Raw genomic sequence first — 15,240 nt, 5'->3', positions numbered from 1 at the left:
AAGCATGTGTTGCTGAAGACCTATTCTACCCTGGATCTTCACAGATACAGATACACATATGTGCTTGACTAACCAGTATTCATCAGTATACAAGATGGTATTTCCAAAATATTAAACCGTCAACGTGCTTCTTCAAAGGTTAGAATAACCACCTTGAAGCGAAGATTGTTTTTACCATCCTCTCTTTCAGTATCTTTAACAAGATATAACTATTTATTGAAGGAGTATTCAGTAACTCAAATTAACCTTGGTACTTATATTCACATAGAAGAAGATGTAAATAACAGAGGCACATCTTCTTGCCATTTTAAGGTTCTTTTGAAATGTACAAAATGTTCAAATAACATATTCGTTCAGCAATAGCATATGAACACATTTCCAATTATTGCATTGAAAATATCTGAACGAAATAGAAATCCGCAAGAATGTAAAATGATGGTGATATGAAAACTGCACATTAACAATGCAAAAAATGTTTGATATAAAGGCAGCATTATGAAACGAACATAGTCAGACCCATGGCTTGGTTGAGGAATATATTTGTAACAAATAGGATAAAATACGTTACCTTCATAAATGAGGTAACATACACCCGTGTATCATGTTAGAAAAAGCAAGTTGCAAATTTTGAAACTAGAGCCTTATTTAAGTCACATATTCAACACAACAAATGTGTCTTGTTCGTTATTGATTGAGAATCAGAAATTAAGAGGACGGTTAAACGGACATAACTCCAAGATTAATTGAGAGTATATCACCTGATTGCTACAATCTTGAATTTTACCAGTCACGAAATTCTTAAAGCATTTAGTTCATTAGCAGCAAGGGCCAAGATTGGTCAAAGTGAAAATATATCAGCTCTGTCGGATAAGAATAAACACATCACGGAAGTAATTGCAAATCAGCCTAACCAATCAACATGAAGCCAGTGCTTGTAGGTGTTCTTATAACAAAAGGATTTGGGCGAACCATGCCAGTCATAAACATCAAAGGAACAAAACCCTGAAGCTGCTTAAGTACAATTGCCTACTTGTTGTTTTACGCCGCAGCCAGCAATGTTCCAGCTGTAGCATGGTGGCCAGTGAGTAACTGAGACTTTGCAAGACAAGCCAATCGTAAATGTTATGAGTACAAGTAACTTCCACGCAGTCAGTGAACGGGTTGATAAATTAGTGTACATACATATAACTTTCAGTCAAATCATTTTTGGAGATGTATGAAAGAATATTAAATGTTAAGTTTTGGGCCTGATCGAAAGATTGTCATGAACATTTCAGCTGACGTTAGTTTGGAGGGAACATGGAAAAGCAACTCAACTCGGGTCAACGGTGGAGATTAGCACGAGCTGAGAAAGGTATTTACAAATGTTTATATTCAAGTACAACTTGTCAAGACTAATCATCTAGGGCTCAACTCTTTCTTTTATTGGACAGCTCGCATGCAATTAAAGCATTACCCTTTTTCAGGATTTCAATTTTCATGTTACAGCATTTCACTTGGCATTTAAAATTTACAACCTAATCAGTGATAAAAATTCAACGAACTCGCAGAACTTAAATCCTGCTTAAAGAATTTAGGAAAATCCATTATTCAAGTCCATACCGTATCTCACACGGTGATTCTTTGAGTTGATCGATGGTGAACGTGGCAAATTTAAGACAGAAAATGCTATTCGGATATTGAAATATCCGACTTCAGCGATGGGAAAAGAAATCCCGGATTTATCTGAACCTTGCTTCTATCCGTGGGCAAAGGAAACCATAGCAAGATATTTCAATTTCCTGTCTATGTTGGTGAAAAGAGTTGAGCAAATGATAATCTTAGAGCGTCACCTTAGCCAAATTGACCGCCATGAATCTCCAATCTCATGATTGAAGAATCCCTAAAATGACACAGCCAAGTGAACAACCTGTTTCCTTTCTCTCAAAATGAGATGCTTAAAATGTTTACTATATTTACAGACATGTACAAAACAAGGTCAATCCAAACAAATGCATTGGACAAGTGTTTGCAAATACCCCTCTTGTGTCAAATGAAGAAAAATCTGTTTCAACCTTGAACACAGGGTATTGTACCAATATATTGAATTGGTTAATACTTTCGATATCAAGAGGTGTGCGCCATGTTACATGTCGTATTCATCACTGCTCTGAAGGACACGTGTAAAACGTTTTATTGTAGATTGTTCTTTCAATTATATATATATATAATTGAAAGAACAATCTACAATAAAACGTAGAACGATGTAAAACGTTTTATTGTAGATTGTTCTTTCAATTATATATATATAATTGAAAGAACAATCTACAATAAAACGTTTTACACGTGTCCTTCAGAGCAGTGATGATATATATATATCAAAATACTGCAATCGTTATAAACCATATTAACGAGTGACGAGTGAACACAAAATCAGATTTAGTTAAATTCCAGACCATTATAAATTTATAAGATCGTTCATTTGTGCTTTGATATTGTTACGCGTAATGTGCATGTTAAGGTGGATGACTGAAGCCAAGATAATGATAATCTTCAAAGTCAGCAGTGGAGAACCGGACTCGGAAATTTATCATTCCATAATGACGTTCCTTCTTCTCACATACACGTTTGCCTTTATTCTTTTCCACATTAAATATCTGGAATATTACCACAACTATCATAAACGCCAACACGTGATACTTTTATACTTCCTAGGGTGATGAAAATGTTGTTAGAAAGTCTTTGACTCATCATAACCACAAACTGCAGTTTAACGATATACCATGCCAAGGTTATGGTACAATTCGACGTCCACATGATTGTGTGTTGAGGTGCAATAGCAGCCTCATTGTGGTCACTAAACCCTCATAAGTCGATGTAAGGTGATGTTCCACTTCCATATCACGTGATTCAATGTACACCAGCTGCGGGTATTGGACACTGGGATCTTCACCAATATTGACCAGGGTTGCTTGAAATGACAAAACGTTATATTACATCTACATCTCATCCGCCCAATTGCTATAGCCTTCAAGTAAAGGTAGCAGTGGAGACGTTCAACCTCATCTGAAAACTAATAATAATGAAAAACAGACCCTTCGTCTCGAGGAGCAATTCCAGCCTATTGTCACGACAGCTACCAAGTTATGTTGCTGTGCAGCAAGGTCCACAAAGTAAGAGTATAACAAAGGCACCAATATCAGCCAAATTAAACATCAGATCGGATTCACTGGGAAATAAATGGTGATTAATTTAGCAATCGTTACTGGCGAGTAGTTCCCCTTCTGCTGCCTTTCTATAGCGAGAACCGATCCACCGGATCAACTTGTCCCAAATTACACCCATTTACTCTGCAGAGCAGACATATTCCTCCGTCACTGAAAGTAGTTCTATCTAATCGGGGATACATTTCTCATGAACGCTGACACATTATCCATGACTAATAACAAAACTTGGGTCAGCATTTAAATTTAGAAATTTTGGAGATGGCCATGGCAGAGGATATTCCGTTTGACAAGACTTTCAGTATTGAAGTTGGTTGGTTGGTTGTTTTACGCCGCACTCAGCAATATTCCGGCTATATGACAGCGGTCTGTAAATAATCGAGTCTGGACCAGACAATCCAGTAATTGATATCATGAACATCGATTCACGCAATTGGGATCGATGACATGCATCAAGCAAGTCAGCGAGCATGACCACCCGATCCCATTTGTCGCCTTTTACGATAAGCATATTCGTCTTTTACGGCAAGCATGGGTTGCTGAAGACCTATTCTACCCCGGATCTCAGTATTGAAGTTGGTAGGTCAGATGACAAACGGCTTCCTTTTTGGCAAGGTAAACGAACTAGGGTACTTTACACCACACTGTGTTTAGATAAAACAATATGGCATTATAAGGTGAGCGTATCCTGCTCAACCGGTGGTACCGATCAGAAACACATGCAAAGGCAAGTCAATTTGGTATAAGTCAAAAGGGAATTGCATCGACCATAATTTTTGTCACTGATGCGTCAAATTTGGAATTGACTCCCCCACCCCCCACATGTCTACCAGAAAACGTTTTTGAAAGCTTTACTGAGGCCTTGAATGTTGTAACTTTGATCAAACAACTTTTAAGCGAGAGGTGTATGACGCTCTTTGAAATCTTCGTCGAAAGAGCATGATCGATTGTATCCCAAAAGTGTGAAATGTAGACAGCAAGGGCTGAGGCCGCAGGAATAAAGGCAAACGTTTATGTGAGGAGAGGGCACTTCGTTATGGATTGCTAAATTGTTAAATCGGTCTCTCCACTGCTGACCCCGATGGACAATATCTTGGTTTCAGTCATCCACCTCGTACATTCACACCAAACGTAACAATATGAAAGCACAAATGAACCTAGACATACATTAATATCTGATATTTTACTCAATCTGATTTTTTGTTCACTAATCGCTTGTTGATACGGTTAATACTGATAGCAATATTTTGATACATTAATGGAATTAAATGACATATCTACAATGAAAAATATCCCCAAATGTTCCGTCTGTTCCATGGCGACCATGTCCTTTATCGGGGATGAAAACGACATTTAACATGGCGCATACGGCTTAATTACAAAAAATATTAACCAGTTCATCGTATTGGTACAATGCCCTATGTTCAAGGTTGATGCCAAGTTTTCTTCATTTAACAGAAGTGGGGTTATTGCACATAGTCGTCCGATTTCTTTTGGTTGCATTCTCCTGTTTGTGCATGGATGCAAATATAGTAAACTTGTTATTAGTCTCATTATGAGAGAAAGGAAACAGGGTGTTCACTTGGCAGTGTCAATTTGAGGGTAAATTCGTTCTTTAGATACAAGATTCATGGCGGTCAATATAGCTAACGTGGCGCTCTGAGATTATCATTTGCTCAACTTGTTTCACCAACAGAGACAGGAAATTGAAATATCTTGCTATGGCTTCATTTGCCCACGGATGGAAGCAAGGTCCAGGATTTCTTTTCTCATCGCTGAAGTTAGATATTTCAATATCCGAAAAGCATTTTCTGTCTTACATTTGACACGTTCACCATCGATCAACTCAAAGAATCACCGTGTGAAATATTGTGTGGAGTCAGATTCGTTGAATAATGTATTTTTCTCAAAAGTTTAAGTAGGATATTAATTTTGCGAGTTGAGTTCGTGTGATGTTTCAGCACTGAGTAGGTTGGGAATTTAAAAGACAAATGAAATGCTGTAATGTGTAAATTAAAATCCTGAAAAAGGGTGATACTTTCACTGCATGCGAGTTGTTCAACAAAAGAAAGAGTTGAGGCCTGGATGATTAGTCTTGACAAGTTGTACTTGAATATTAACATCTGAAAACATGTCATTAGATCGTGTTCATCTCCGCAGTTGACCCGGGATAAGTTGGTATTCCATGCTCGCTCCAATCTGACGTTAGCTAAGATGAAAGTTATCTTTTTATTATATGGACAGGATATATGACATTCAATATTATTTCGTTCATCATTAAAATGATTTTACAGAGTTTTATGAATGTACAGAATAGAAGTTCCAACACTATACTGTCTGTAGAGTAAGGCTATGTGGCATGGAGCATTGCGTGTTATCGTTCCCTGACGGCTTGGAACTTACATGTACTCATTACATCATTTCATATATAACTGGTTTATGATGCTGTCTCAGTTTCTTACAGGCCACCATGCTACAGCTGGAACATTGCTGGCTGCAGCGTAAAACAAGAAGTAAATAATTTGTATCTAATCAACGTTGTGTTATATTTCAGTTGAAGGCTATGAGTGGCATGGGTTGCCAAAATCCTTCTGTCAGAAGAACATCCACATTCACTGGCTGTATGTTGATTGGCAAGGCTTATTAATAAAAATAAATGTGACAAAACCCTTTCCATATTCATAAGAAATCTCTGCCAAAGCAAAGTCGATCGTACGATTCCAACAATGTCTTGAGCATGTGTTCATAAATCACTATCAACTGATGATGATACCAGGTGCTCAGGTTATGATAACCTTTGAACAAGCACGATGGTGCTTTACCATTCTGGAAACATCATCTCATAGACTGATGAATATTCTTTAGTCAAGCAGACATGTGCATCTGGCTTCAGGGTCGTTCAATATTGTTCATAAATGTACTGCTTTGGCAATGACTTTAAACAGAATGTCAATGCCACTGCATGCTTACATATCAAATAAAAAGAAGAATGACAACCTTCCTTAGATTGTGTTGATTTCTTCATTTTACCTAAACGCCATTGATATGAACCATTCGTTCTCACTTTTAATGAAACAAATACTGACTGCAATTTCAAAACAACTATATTAAATCCCAACCGAGACTGCGTACGCATTAATGTTGCTACCATGGGGTTTTCAAATGTCATATGATATTCATATTAAGAATAAATTGCTTTTTCTTTTGCCGAGATAATATTGAAGTGATAATTCATTAAAGAGAAAGCAATAAGAGCAGAAAATATGTTGTTGCAATCGAACGCTTCGCAGATATCGACAAATAACAGAAATAACAAATGTAATATAAATCGACAATGCTAGAGAATAACCAGCCTTGATTTTCTGCCGAAACAGATTCCACTTGGCGTAAAGGGCAAATAACTGTGAAAATTATATGAATGGACCACTGAAAAGGGCAAGCACCCGTCATTCATACAATTTGCATAAAAAGTAAGTATTTGCTGCCTGACGCAACACAGTTCTACCCCTACCATGCGACGTCATCCTGTAAACAAACATCTTTGATCTCCTAGTATTTTATTATTCCAACATCTTCCGTCCTCGAGTATTATTCATTTCTCAGGTGTAATAATATGTTTCGTCTGCAGTGGACACTCACTTCGCTCTACATACCGATATGTGCAAATTTTAATCTGTTTCAGGTCTATAAGTTCAAGCCCAGCATACCTGTTGCTTGTAGACCATATTATACCAGATCGCATCATGATTTATATTATTTAAAGTCACAAATGCAAGAAATTCTGAGCCAATTGGGTCTGGACATGTCTACTGCAAGTTATTTAAGTCCAGTTGTCATATAATTTGTAAACCGAGGTCATTACACACACTAAAATCTTAATTAGCAAAATGATTTACATCAGAACGGATTTTTTATTTAACGGGAGAAAAAATATATTTCGAGTGATGGATACCATCCTGTCAACGTGAACAAATGGGCCCAAGTTTTAATAATTTGTTAATGGATACCAAATATTCCAGAGCACAAACTGCTGATCATATGACTAGATTCTGCCAGAACTTGTGGTTTAGATGGACTTCATAAAGAAAGAATTCACGGCTGTGATATATTTTCTTGAAATGCAAAATGTCTGTGGAAAAACGTTATTTCATTTTTCATGAAATGCAATATGTCTGACTAAACACGTTAGATGTATTTCGACAACCTTTTGGGCAATATACATCAAACGCCTTTTAACACATTAACACCCTTTCCTCTCACATTTCATAGATTTTCGAAAAAAAACATCCACGTGATAACATGACAAAAAGTCAAAAGTTCGTGTCCAGTATGTGTAATAATGGATATTGGATATGTCTAGACGGTCGCTATATGAGCGCGATTCCCACAACACTGAAATATAGGCACTGCATGATATCTTCACAGTTTTGCTGATACTTCTTCCAGGTCATTTTTTACAGCATACATTGCCATCAGAATGAAATGGTGACTGTAGTGTTGGTAATCAAATTAAATATTTATGTTTATGGATGGCTTCACATACAGCCCATTCCTGGATATATGCATATCATTTTAGTTATTGTGCTTTTTGTTATTACTTAAACTAAAGACTATTACGTATATATTTTTGATTATGAGTAAGATTTTTTTTCACCGCTTTTACTAATATTCCAGCAGTATCACGGCGGTTTTGATTATTAGAACTAGACAACAGCTCAACATGTGACAAGCACCAACATTTGACCTTCTATTCTCATGACAAGGTCTTTGTTTATCAACCATTTATCAATATTCACAAAAGTCTCCTGTAAAGTTTTTTTCTTGAATATATAATCTATTGAAGATTATTTGGATCATTTACGATCAGCTTTCGTCCTGTCATTGGCATGAAAAACAAAATATACTGAATGTAGAGTTTAATTTAATTTCATGCCATTCATTTTTCGTGAATCATTCATGAACATAAACAGTATCCACAAAATCAGAAAAAGACGGCATATTCCTGAATTTGAAATTTGAAACATACATGTAACATTCTCAGACAAAAATTATTTCCCCAAAGTGTCAAATTTCAAGAACCACCAACATAGAGGTTGTTTGATCAAGGCTAGAACATTAAGGCCTTTGTAAAACGTTTTATGGTTGTCATTTGACCTGTACCATATGTTCCCATGGTTTTTCAGGGGAACAACTGAATTGCCTTTGCATGTGGATGTGACGGGTGCTTCCGGTGGGGTATCATCATTTGATAGTGGGTCATAAACACATGCTCATGATATAGTTGTGATCGTACAATGGATTCTGCTTCCAGGAGACAAAGGATACAAATGGCTCGTGTTTTTAATATACTGAACCGCATGGATGGATGTGACGGGTGCTTCCGGTGGGGTATCATCATTTGATAGTGGGTCATAAACACATGCTCATGATATAGTTGTAATCGTACAATGGATTCTGCTTCCAGGAGACAAAGGATACAAATGGCTCGTGTTTTTAATATACTGAACCGCATGGATGGATGTGACGGGTGCTTCCGGTGGGGTATCATCATTTGATAGTGGGTCATAAACACATGCTCATGATATAGTTGTGATCGTACAATGGATTCTGCTTCCAGGAGACATATCTTATGATTGTGGAAAGGGTTTTGTCGCTTTTATCTACATCTACTATAGTAGATTGGAACAAGTGCAACTATCATATACTCTGCCCCCAAAAACAACATATACGTAAAAATGATTTTATATAGCATTTAAATAATCAAAAGATGGCAATCGACTGTTTAAAATAAAAAATGATGTTCGCTTGTTGCATAATGGGAAGGACGTGTGGCCGGAGAATCACACGTGTGTAAAGTTGTGCCGTTAAATTCCCCAGAACTTGCACCAAGTCCGGTCTACCAGTGTAGGAGATGGCTGCCCACATCATCACACAACAACCACCAAATATGTCCACTTTCTTTATGCAGTTTCGACATAACTTTCCTGCAACGCCTGTAAACACGACGTCTACCTTTCGCACAGCATCACTAAACCAAACTTGTCTCAATTGCAGTTGAGGCTATACTCTGTGACATTGACACCCTTGACGTCGCAGCATACGATGCAGGTCCGTCAAAATAACACCTCGAACTGATAGTTTAACTCGAATACCTTCAGGACGTAAACGGTTCCTCACTGTCTAGACTAATATCCTACGCAATCGCCTTCGGTATCGCCGTAGTTGAAGAGGTGGACGGGGTGGTTTTTTCACGTAAGTGATGTAGCCATATGAACCCGTCCTGTGCTGCAGCAGTAGTACGTTGTCCACCTGGATCTTGGAAGGTCGCGTTTTTCTCGTGTGTCTGATAACGGTTCCAGAGTCTTGTAGACGATGGGTCTCCTGTTTGCAGTCAGCCGATGGCGTATTGCGTTCGGATTCGGTCAGTCGGGGTATGTTTTTGCTGTTCGACTGCTGTAAGATTGTAATGGCATGCAAATGAAAACCCCAAGTTTTAATAGGCCAACAAGTGATGATGCACGTACATATCTTAGTTGTGTTTTTGCGATTTTTCCATCTTTTCACCACATTTCTGCAGGACTTCATTCTTTCCACACAAATCAATCCCAATCATGCAGAAAAAAATAATTCTATTTTGGTATTAATTTTTTATAGATGTTCACCCTGTCAGATATTTACGATTTTACTACATTTGCGTTTTTGTTTTCAGGGTCTACATAGTTTTAAACAATACAGGGGGTTTGGAGTAGTTCAGTTATCATATATACAGTTTTAAATCACACAGAAGATTTAAAGTAGTGCAGATATCATACATGCATCATTAGCACATACGATATTTCAGTTGAATTATGACATGCAAAGGATACAAATGGCTCGTGTTTTTAATATACTGAACCACATGGATGGATGTGACGGGTGCTTCCGGTGGGGTATCATTATTTGATAGTGGGTCATAAACACATGCTCATGATATAGTTGTGATCGTACAATGGATTCTGCTTCCAGGAGACAAAGGATACAAATGGCTCCTGTTTTTAATATACTGAACCGCAAAAGAAACGAAAGTTGTACATAAAATGCGGATAACGTTAAGACCATAAAATAGATGTAGATAATATTAAGAAATGATAACATACGTAGAAAAGAAATGATAACAAATGGGCATTGATTGTTTGATGACAACCATCCATGTTTATTGAAAAATTCCCCCGAAAATAGGGTACCCCCAAAAAACAACAACAAAAAAACACCCCAAAAACAAAAAACGACAAGTGTCAGTCGTGTCCATCAATAAGTATTGTAAGTATAAGTATGTGTCCTCCTTTAGCTGCGATACAGGCCATACATCACCGTCTCTTTGAGTCGACATGTCTTCGGAAGAAGGCTTGGGGAATCCCGTTCCATCTCCGAACCAAAAATGCTTCCAGTTCTTGAAGTGTTTGTGGCTGCTTTGCGGCCTGAAGACGTCTCCCAATCTCGTCCCATAGAAACCCGTGCTGTATGGGGAAGAGCGTTGTCAAGATGAAAGACCTGATTACGAAGAACATCATTCCTGTACACAGCAGCAGTCGGAACGCTGACGGAACGCGTGAAGAGGGGTCCTGTGATGATAAGCCTCCCCACACCCTGATGCTTCCTCCCCCCACCCGTCGGCCTGTAAGACGCAGCAGTTATCGTAACGCTTATTACGTCGTCTCCACACTTTGATGCGGCCATCGACTTGAGAAAGGTTGAACCTTGATTTGTCTGAGACAACTTGTTGCCACTGTTGACGTCACCAACGCATGTGCTGTTAGGCACATTGCATACGTTGTTGGTGGTGACGTTGAGTCAGTATGGGCCGGAAGTAAGGACGACGACATCTCATGTCCGCCGCTCTTAGACGACGAATTGTGTCGGCTGACACGGGATGACGTGGACCTTGAATGGTTGCAATCGTTTGTGTTGCTCGTCGTTTTCGGTCACGCAGCTGTGTCACGCGGATGTAACTGTCCTGCGCTGGAGTAGCGACGCCTAGAACGAGAACGGTCTTTGACATTGCCTGTCTGTTGATGCCTTGCGACCAATCTGGTGATGGTAAGACATGAATCCAAAGTGCCTCACCACTGCAGTTGACGTTGATACGACCTGTAGCATCCGAATGGCAAAGCCTCCCTGGAGTTCATGATCAGTTAATCGAACCACGTTTTCTGTCATCTTTCATAGTTGAGTGTGAAATGCTTTTGCTTTTTTTTAAGGTGGCTCATAGAGGAAAGAGAGCGGGAAAATGCATGCTTTTTTAATGTGATTTGAGCTGCACGTGCAAAAAACGTCAAACGAGACGAAACGACTGCGTTCCTGCGACGTGCTCAAAATGAATGGTGTAAACTGTGAACTGTTAACAGTGTTTCTTCAATGCATCTCTTAACGTTTGTATACTTACATTTTCACAAATTACTATTTTGTGTATTTCACAAACAAAGAATCTGACATGCGTTTCTTTTGCGGTTGAGTATATGAAATGACAGATTTCCTGTCACACTATTGCTGAACGATAAAACGCATAACATTGAACAATGTGTACATTTAAAAATAATTTTATAATTAACAAAAGATATGTCTCTGGCTTCTACGACTTCTCGTACCTGACTATGTGTACCAATGTTTATTTGAAGCATCGATTTCTCTCGCAATAAAGTGGTTTTACCACTTTAAAACATTAAAAGAGAAGAGTGAGATTCGATTTGTGCTTCGATGTCATTACCGAACCTTTGTACAAGCACCTTTATGGTTTAGTTTTTTTTTAAAAACAACCCCGTAGAATGATGAACAATCGTTAGTCAACATAAGTGCATCTGGTTTCTGAATCGTTCAATGTTGAGCGAAAAACAGAAATACATTTTCTCGGGACGTTATTTTAGAAACAGTGCAAATTTATTATTGGATAGCCTACTTCAACACGATGTACATACAGTACGATATACTACATGTAAGTTGACATACGCACCTTATCTTATGGGATTTGCTTGTAAGATCACTATCGTTCCAGGATACATGTACGTTAAACAAGACAGAATTCGAATAAAGGAGACACTGTCTGAGATGAACCTTAAAAGCGGTTGTGTTTGAGTAGGAATTACTAACAGTTCATTCATATTGATAGCTCTTAGACGGTCAAAGATAACTATTTTGAGAGTGCTCAGCAATAATTCAAGCACCCTATCCACACTAGAGCCATACAATAATCCATTAGATCAATTGGTTAAAGCAGACCTTGTTTTTTCTAATTTCAAGAAGGATGCAGAAGGGATGTATTTAACAGGGGACTGGAAGTGCTTTCATTTGTAAATGTATGTATTATGGATTTGGAATCCCAGAGGAAACAACTTAGTTACCAACAGGGTGTCTTTGTAACAGCATTTACCTTTCACCGCTCTGGGTAATTGAATTTCTTTTAGTTTTTATACAGATGTGCAGATGTGTATGTTTTCGAAATGAGCATTGGGAATTGAGTAATGTTTGGGTTGGAGAGCTGTTCCCGAGAACATGATGACAAGTGTCAAGCACGTGTGAGGCCAAGAATGAGAGTTTCACACATTTCTCAGTCGTTACATGTCACAGAATGGTATAAAATCATACGATTAATAACAGTATCTTCAAAATGGCACAAAATGCTGACTTTGCAATATAGTATTGCTGTGCCTTAATTTGTTTAAATTAATTTGATAGTTTTCTTATGTGGTTTAATTATTTTCATGAAGATACAATCGTTCCGTAACCATATGAACACATTTTACATTGATCATATTTGATAGTTTTCATATGTGGTTTAATTATTTTCATGGTGATATAATCGTTTCGGAACCATATGAACACATTTTACATTGATCACAACCTTTAGCACATGGACCCTGGCTACAAGATCTATTCTAGTTTTCGTGCAGGAAAGATACGGTAATTGTGTATAAATTGGTTCGTAAAATAAGCATAGATTCATCCAACATCTATTAAAGGTTTACATCTATCCTTCAGAAATGAAAAAGAAAGAAAGTTAACATCACACTCATACTGAAGAAAACGTTTTCTTTTCCGAAACAGTTCTAGGTGTCGAGTGACCACTAGTTCCAAAGTTTCTCACTGTCGAATGACTTCAACTCCAATGATATCTAAAAAAAAGGACTGCTTTGTTAAGGGTGGATTATATCTGATATCATTGCATTGGAATGTTTGGGGTTGCTTTGAATTATTTTGTTTGGGGTAATCTATATGCTGCTTGTGTTGTTATATTATTCAATTGAGAATGATCGTGGTATTTCTGCTGGGAAATTACGTTATTCATTGATTGGATATTCTGAACAGGAATAAAAAGCAATTCAGTACAGTTATGTTCGTCAGTTATAGATTTTACATTTTGTTTTTAATAAACGTGCAACAGTCTCATGGATAAAATTATATATTTGACCGAACATTTTATCAAAGTTCCCCTATAGTTTGAGGGTATTCTGCATGACCTATGATAGTTGTCTTCATGACTAAAATAAACGTTGAAAATATTAGAGGAAATTTAAATAATACTTTAGGTACATGGTTGACATACAATGTAGGAAATGTCAGAAGGGTAGGGCAGATCCATTTCCATTCCAATTTGAATCATATCTTCGTCCTTGGATTTAAAACTCCTTTTGAACGCAATCGATAAGCCTTTAAATATTAAAAGGAGCTCAATAGAAAAACATTTCCCCCGACTCAACAAAGTGTTTGTTATTGCTCATAAAATACACTCAGGAAACCACTATAAAACTCTACATAAACGAAATAATTCAATCCTTTGTTACATTTAAACATTATTAGACAGATAAGGTGAATGTTGTTGTATGGCAGTGTGTTTGATTGTTTGAGGGTGATTGTGGCTGTGTTACATTGTTTTTGGCTGAGATCCGGTAGACGCTCATTTCATTGTGTTTATACAGTGATCAGTCGTCAGGAAGTTACTATATTTCGATGCCTCTTTGGTTTGTAAACCTCAGGTCCGAGATACCGCGGACGGGGATAGTATGTTATAGAAATATGGAGAATGTTGTGAGGGTATTATATGGAGCTTTCCAGTATCTGGCTAGACTAAAAATTAAGGGGACAATAGCATCTTTACGCAAGACACAGGGATTTTCATAACGTAGAGATCAGCTTTCATGTGAGGATCGTTCGTCATCCCTGATTCCCTGCTCAGCCCATCTTGTCCACTGTCGCCGCTGGGTGAATATATATTATTATCACTGACTTTTGCTATCACCACTGTATCTTTATATTTGATACTGACCACTGCCATCGTATTTGTTATTGCCATTGGATGTTGTGCTACTACTCTATTGTGTATCGACATTGTAATTGCTATGCAGTAATTTGTATTGATTTGTTAACCTAGTTATTTTTTGTAATATATTTGTTGATTGAAAACCACTTGTTGATTGTTTTGTTAGTTCCACACTTGGTTCTTTTATGTACAGATTTCTGGGTTAACATATTGTTTCAATTTGGGAATTAGTAACAATTGAGTGCAGGCTCTGAAATATTTACATGTAGTTCATCATGAAAAAGGAAAACAGATTAATCAAAGCATGTCATGTTAATATGTCATCCCTACTGGTGTTGGAACCCTTTACTGAATGCATTACGTGAAATGAAATGATGTGGCATATTTAAAGTTGTTTGCTCCTATACAATGCTGCATAGATATCTGATTATAAGTGACGTCAAGATCAATAGCCGCCTCATAATAAAAAGGGATTATGTCCTGTAACAGAAAAGAAGATAATCAAAAGATACGATCGATATGTTAGGTTCCATATTTGCACGAACCATGGAATGATGGTATGTCAAGGAAAACGAAATACACAGCTGTCGGGTAAATCAATATAATTGCACAATAGCAAATACGTTGAATTTGGGATATTACATGCAGGCCATAATTGAAAAGTGGATACACGGGGAATATGTAAGATGAGCAATACCTGTTCGTCATTTAAACATAGTTCTACTGACCCTGAGTCGATTGATTCAT

The sequence above is a fragment of the Haliotis rufescens genome, unplaced genomic scaffold, assembly GCF_023055435.1.
Source record: "Haliotis rufescens isolate VD_foot unplaced genomic scaffold, xgHalRufe1.0.p SCAF_20, whole genome shotgun sequence".
Classification (NCBI taxonomy): Eukaryota; Metazoa; Mollusca; class Gastropoda; order Lepetellida; family Haliotidae; genus Haliotis; species Haliotis rufescens.
The sequence above is the reverse complement of the archived record's forward strand: the minus strand, read 5'-3'. Positions refer to the sequence as shown.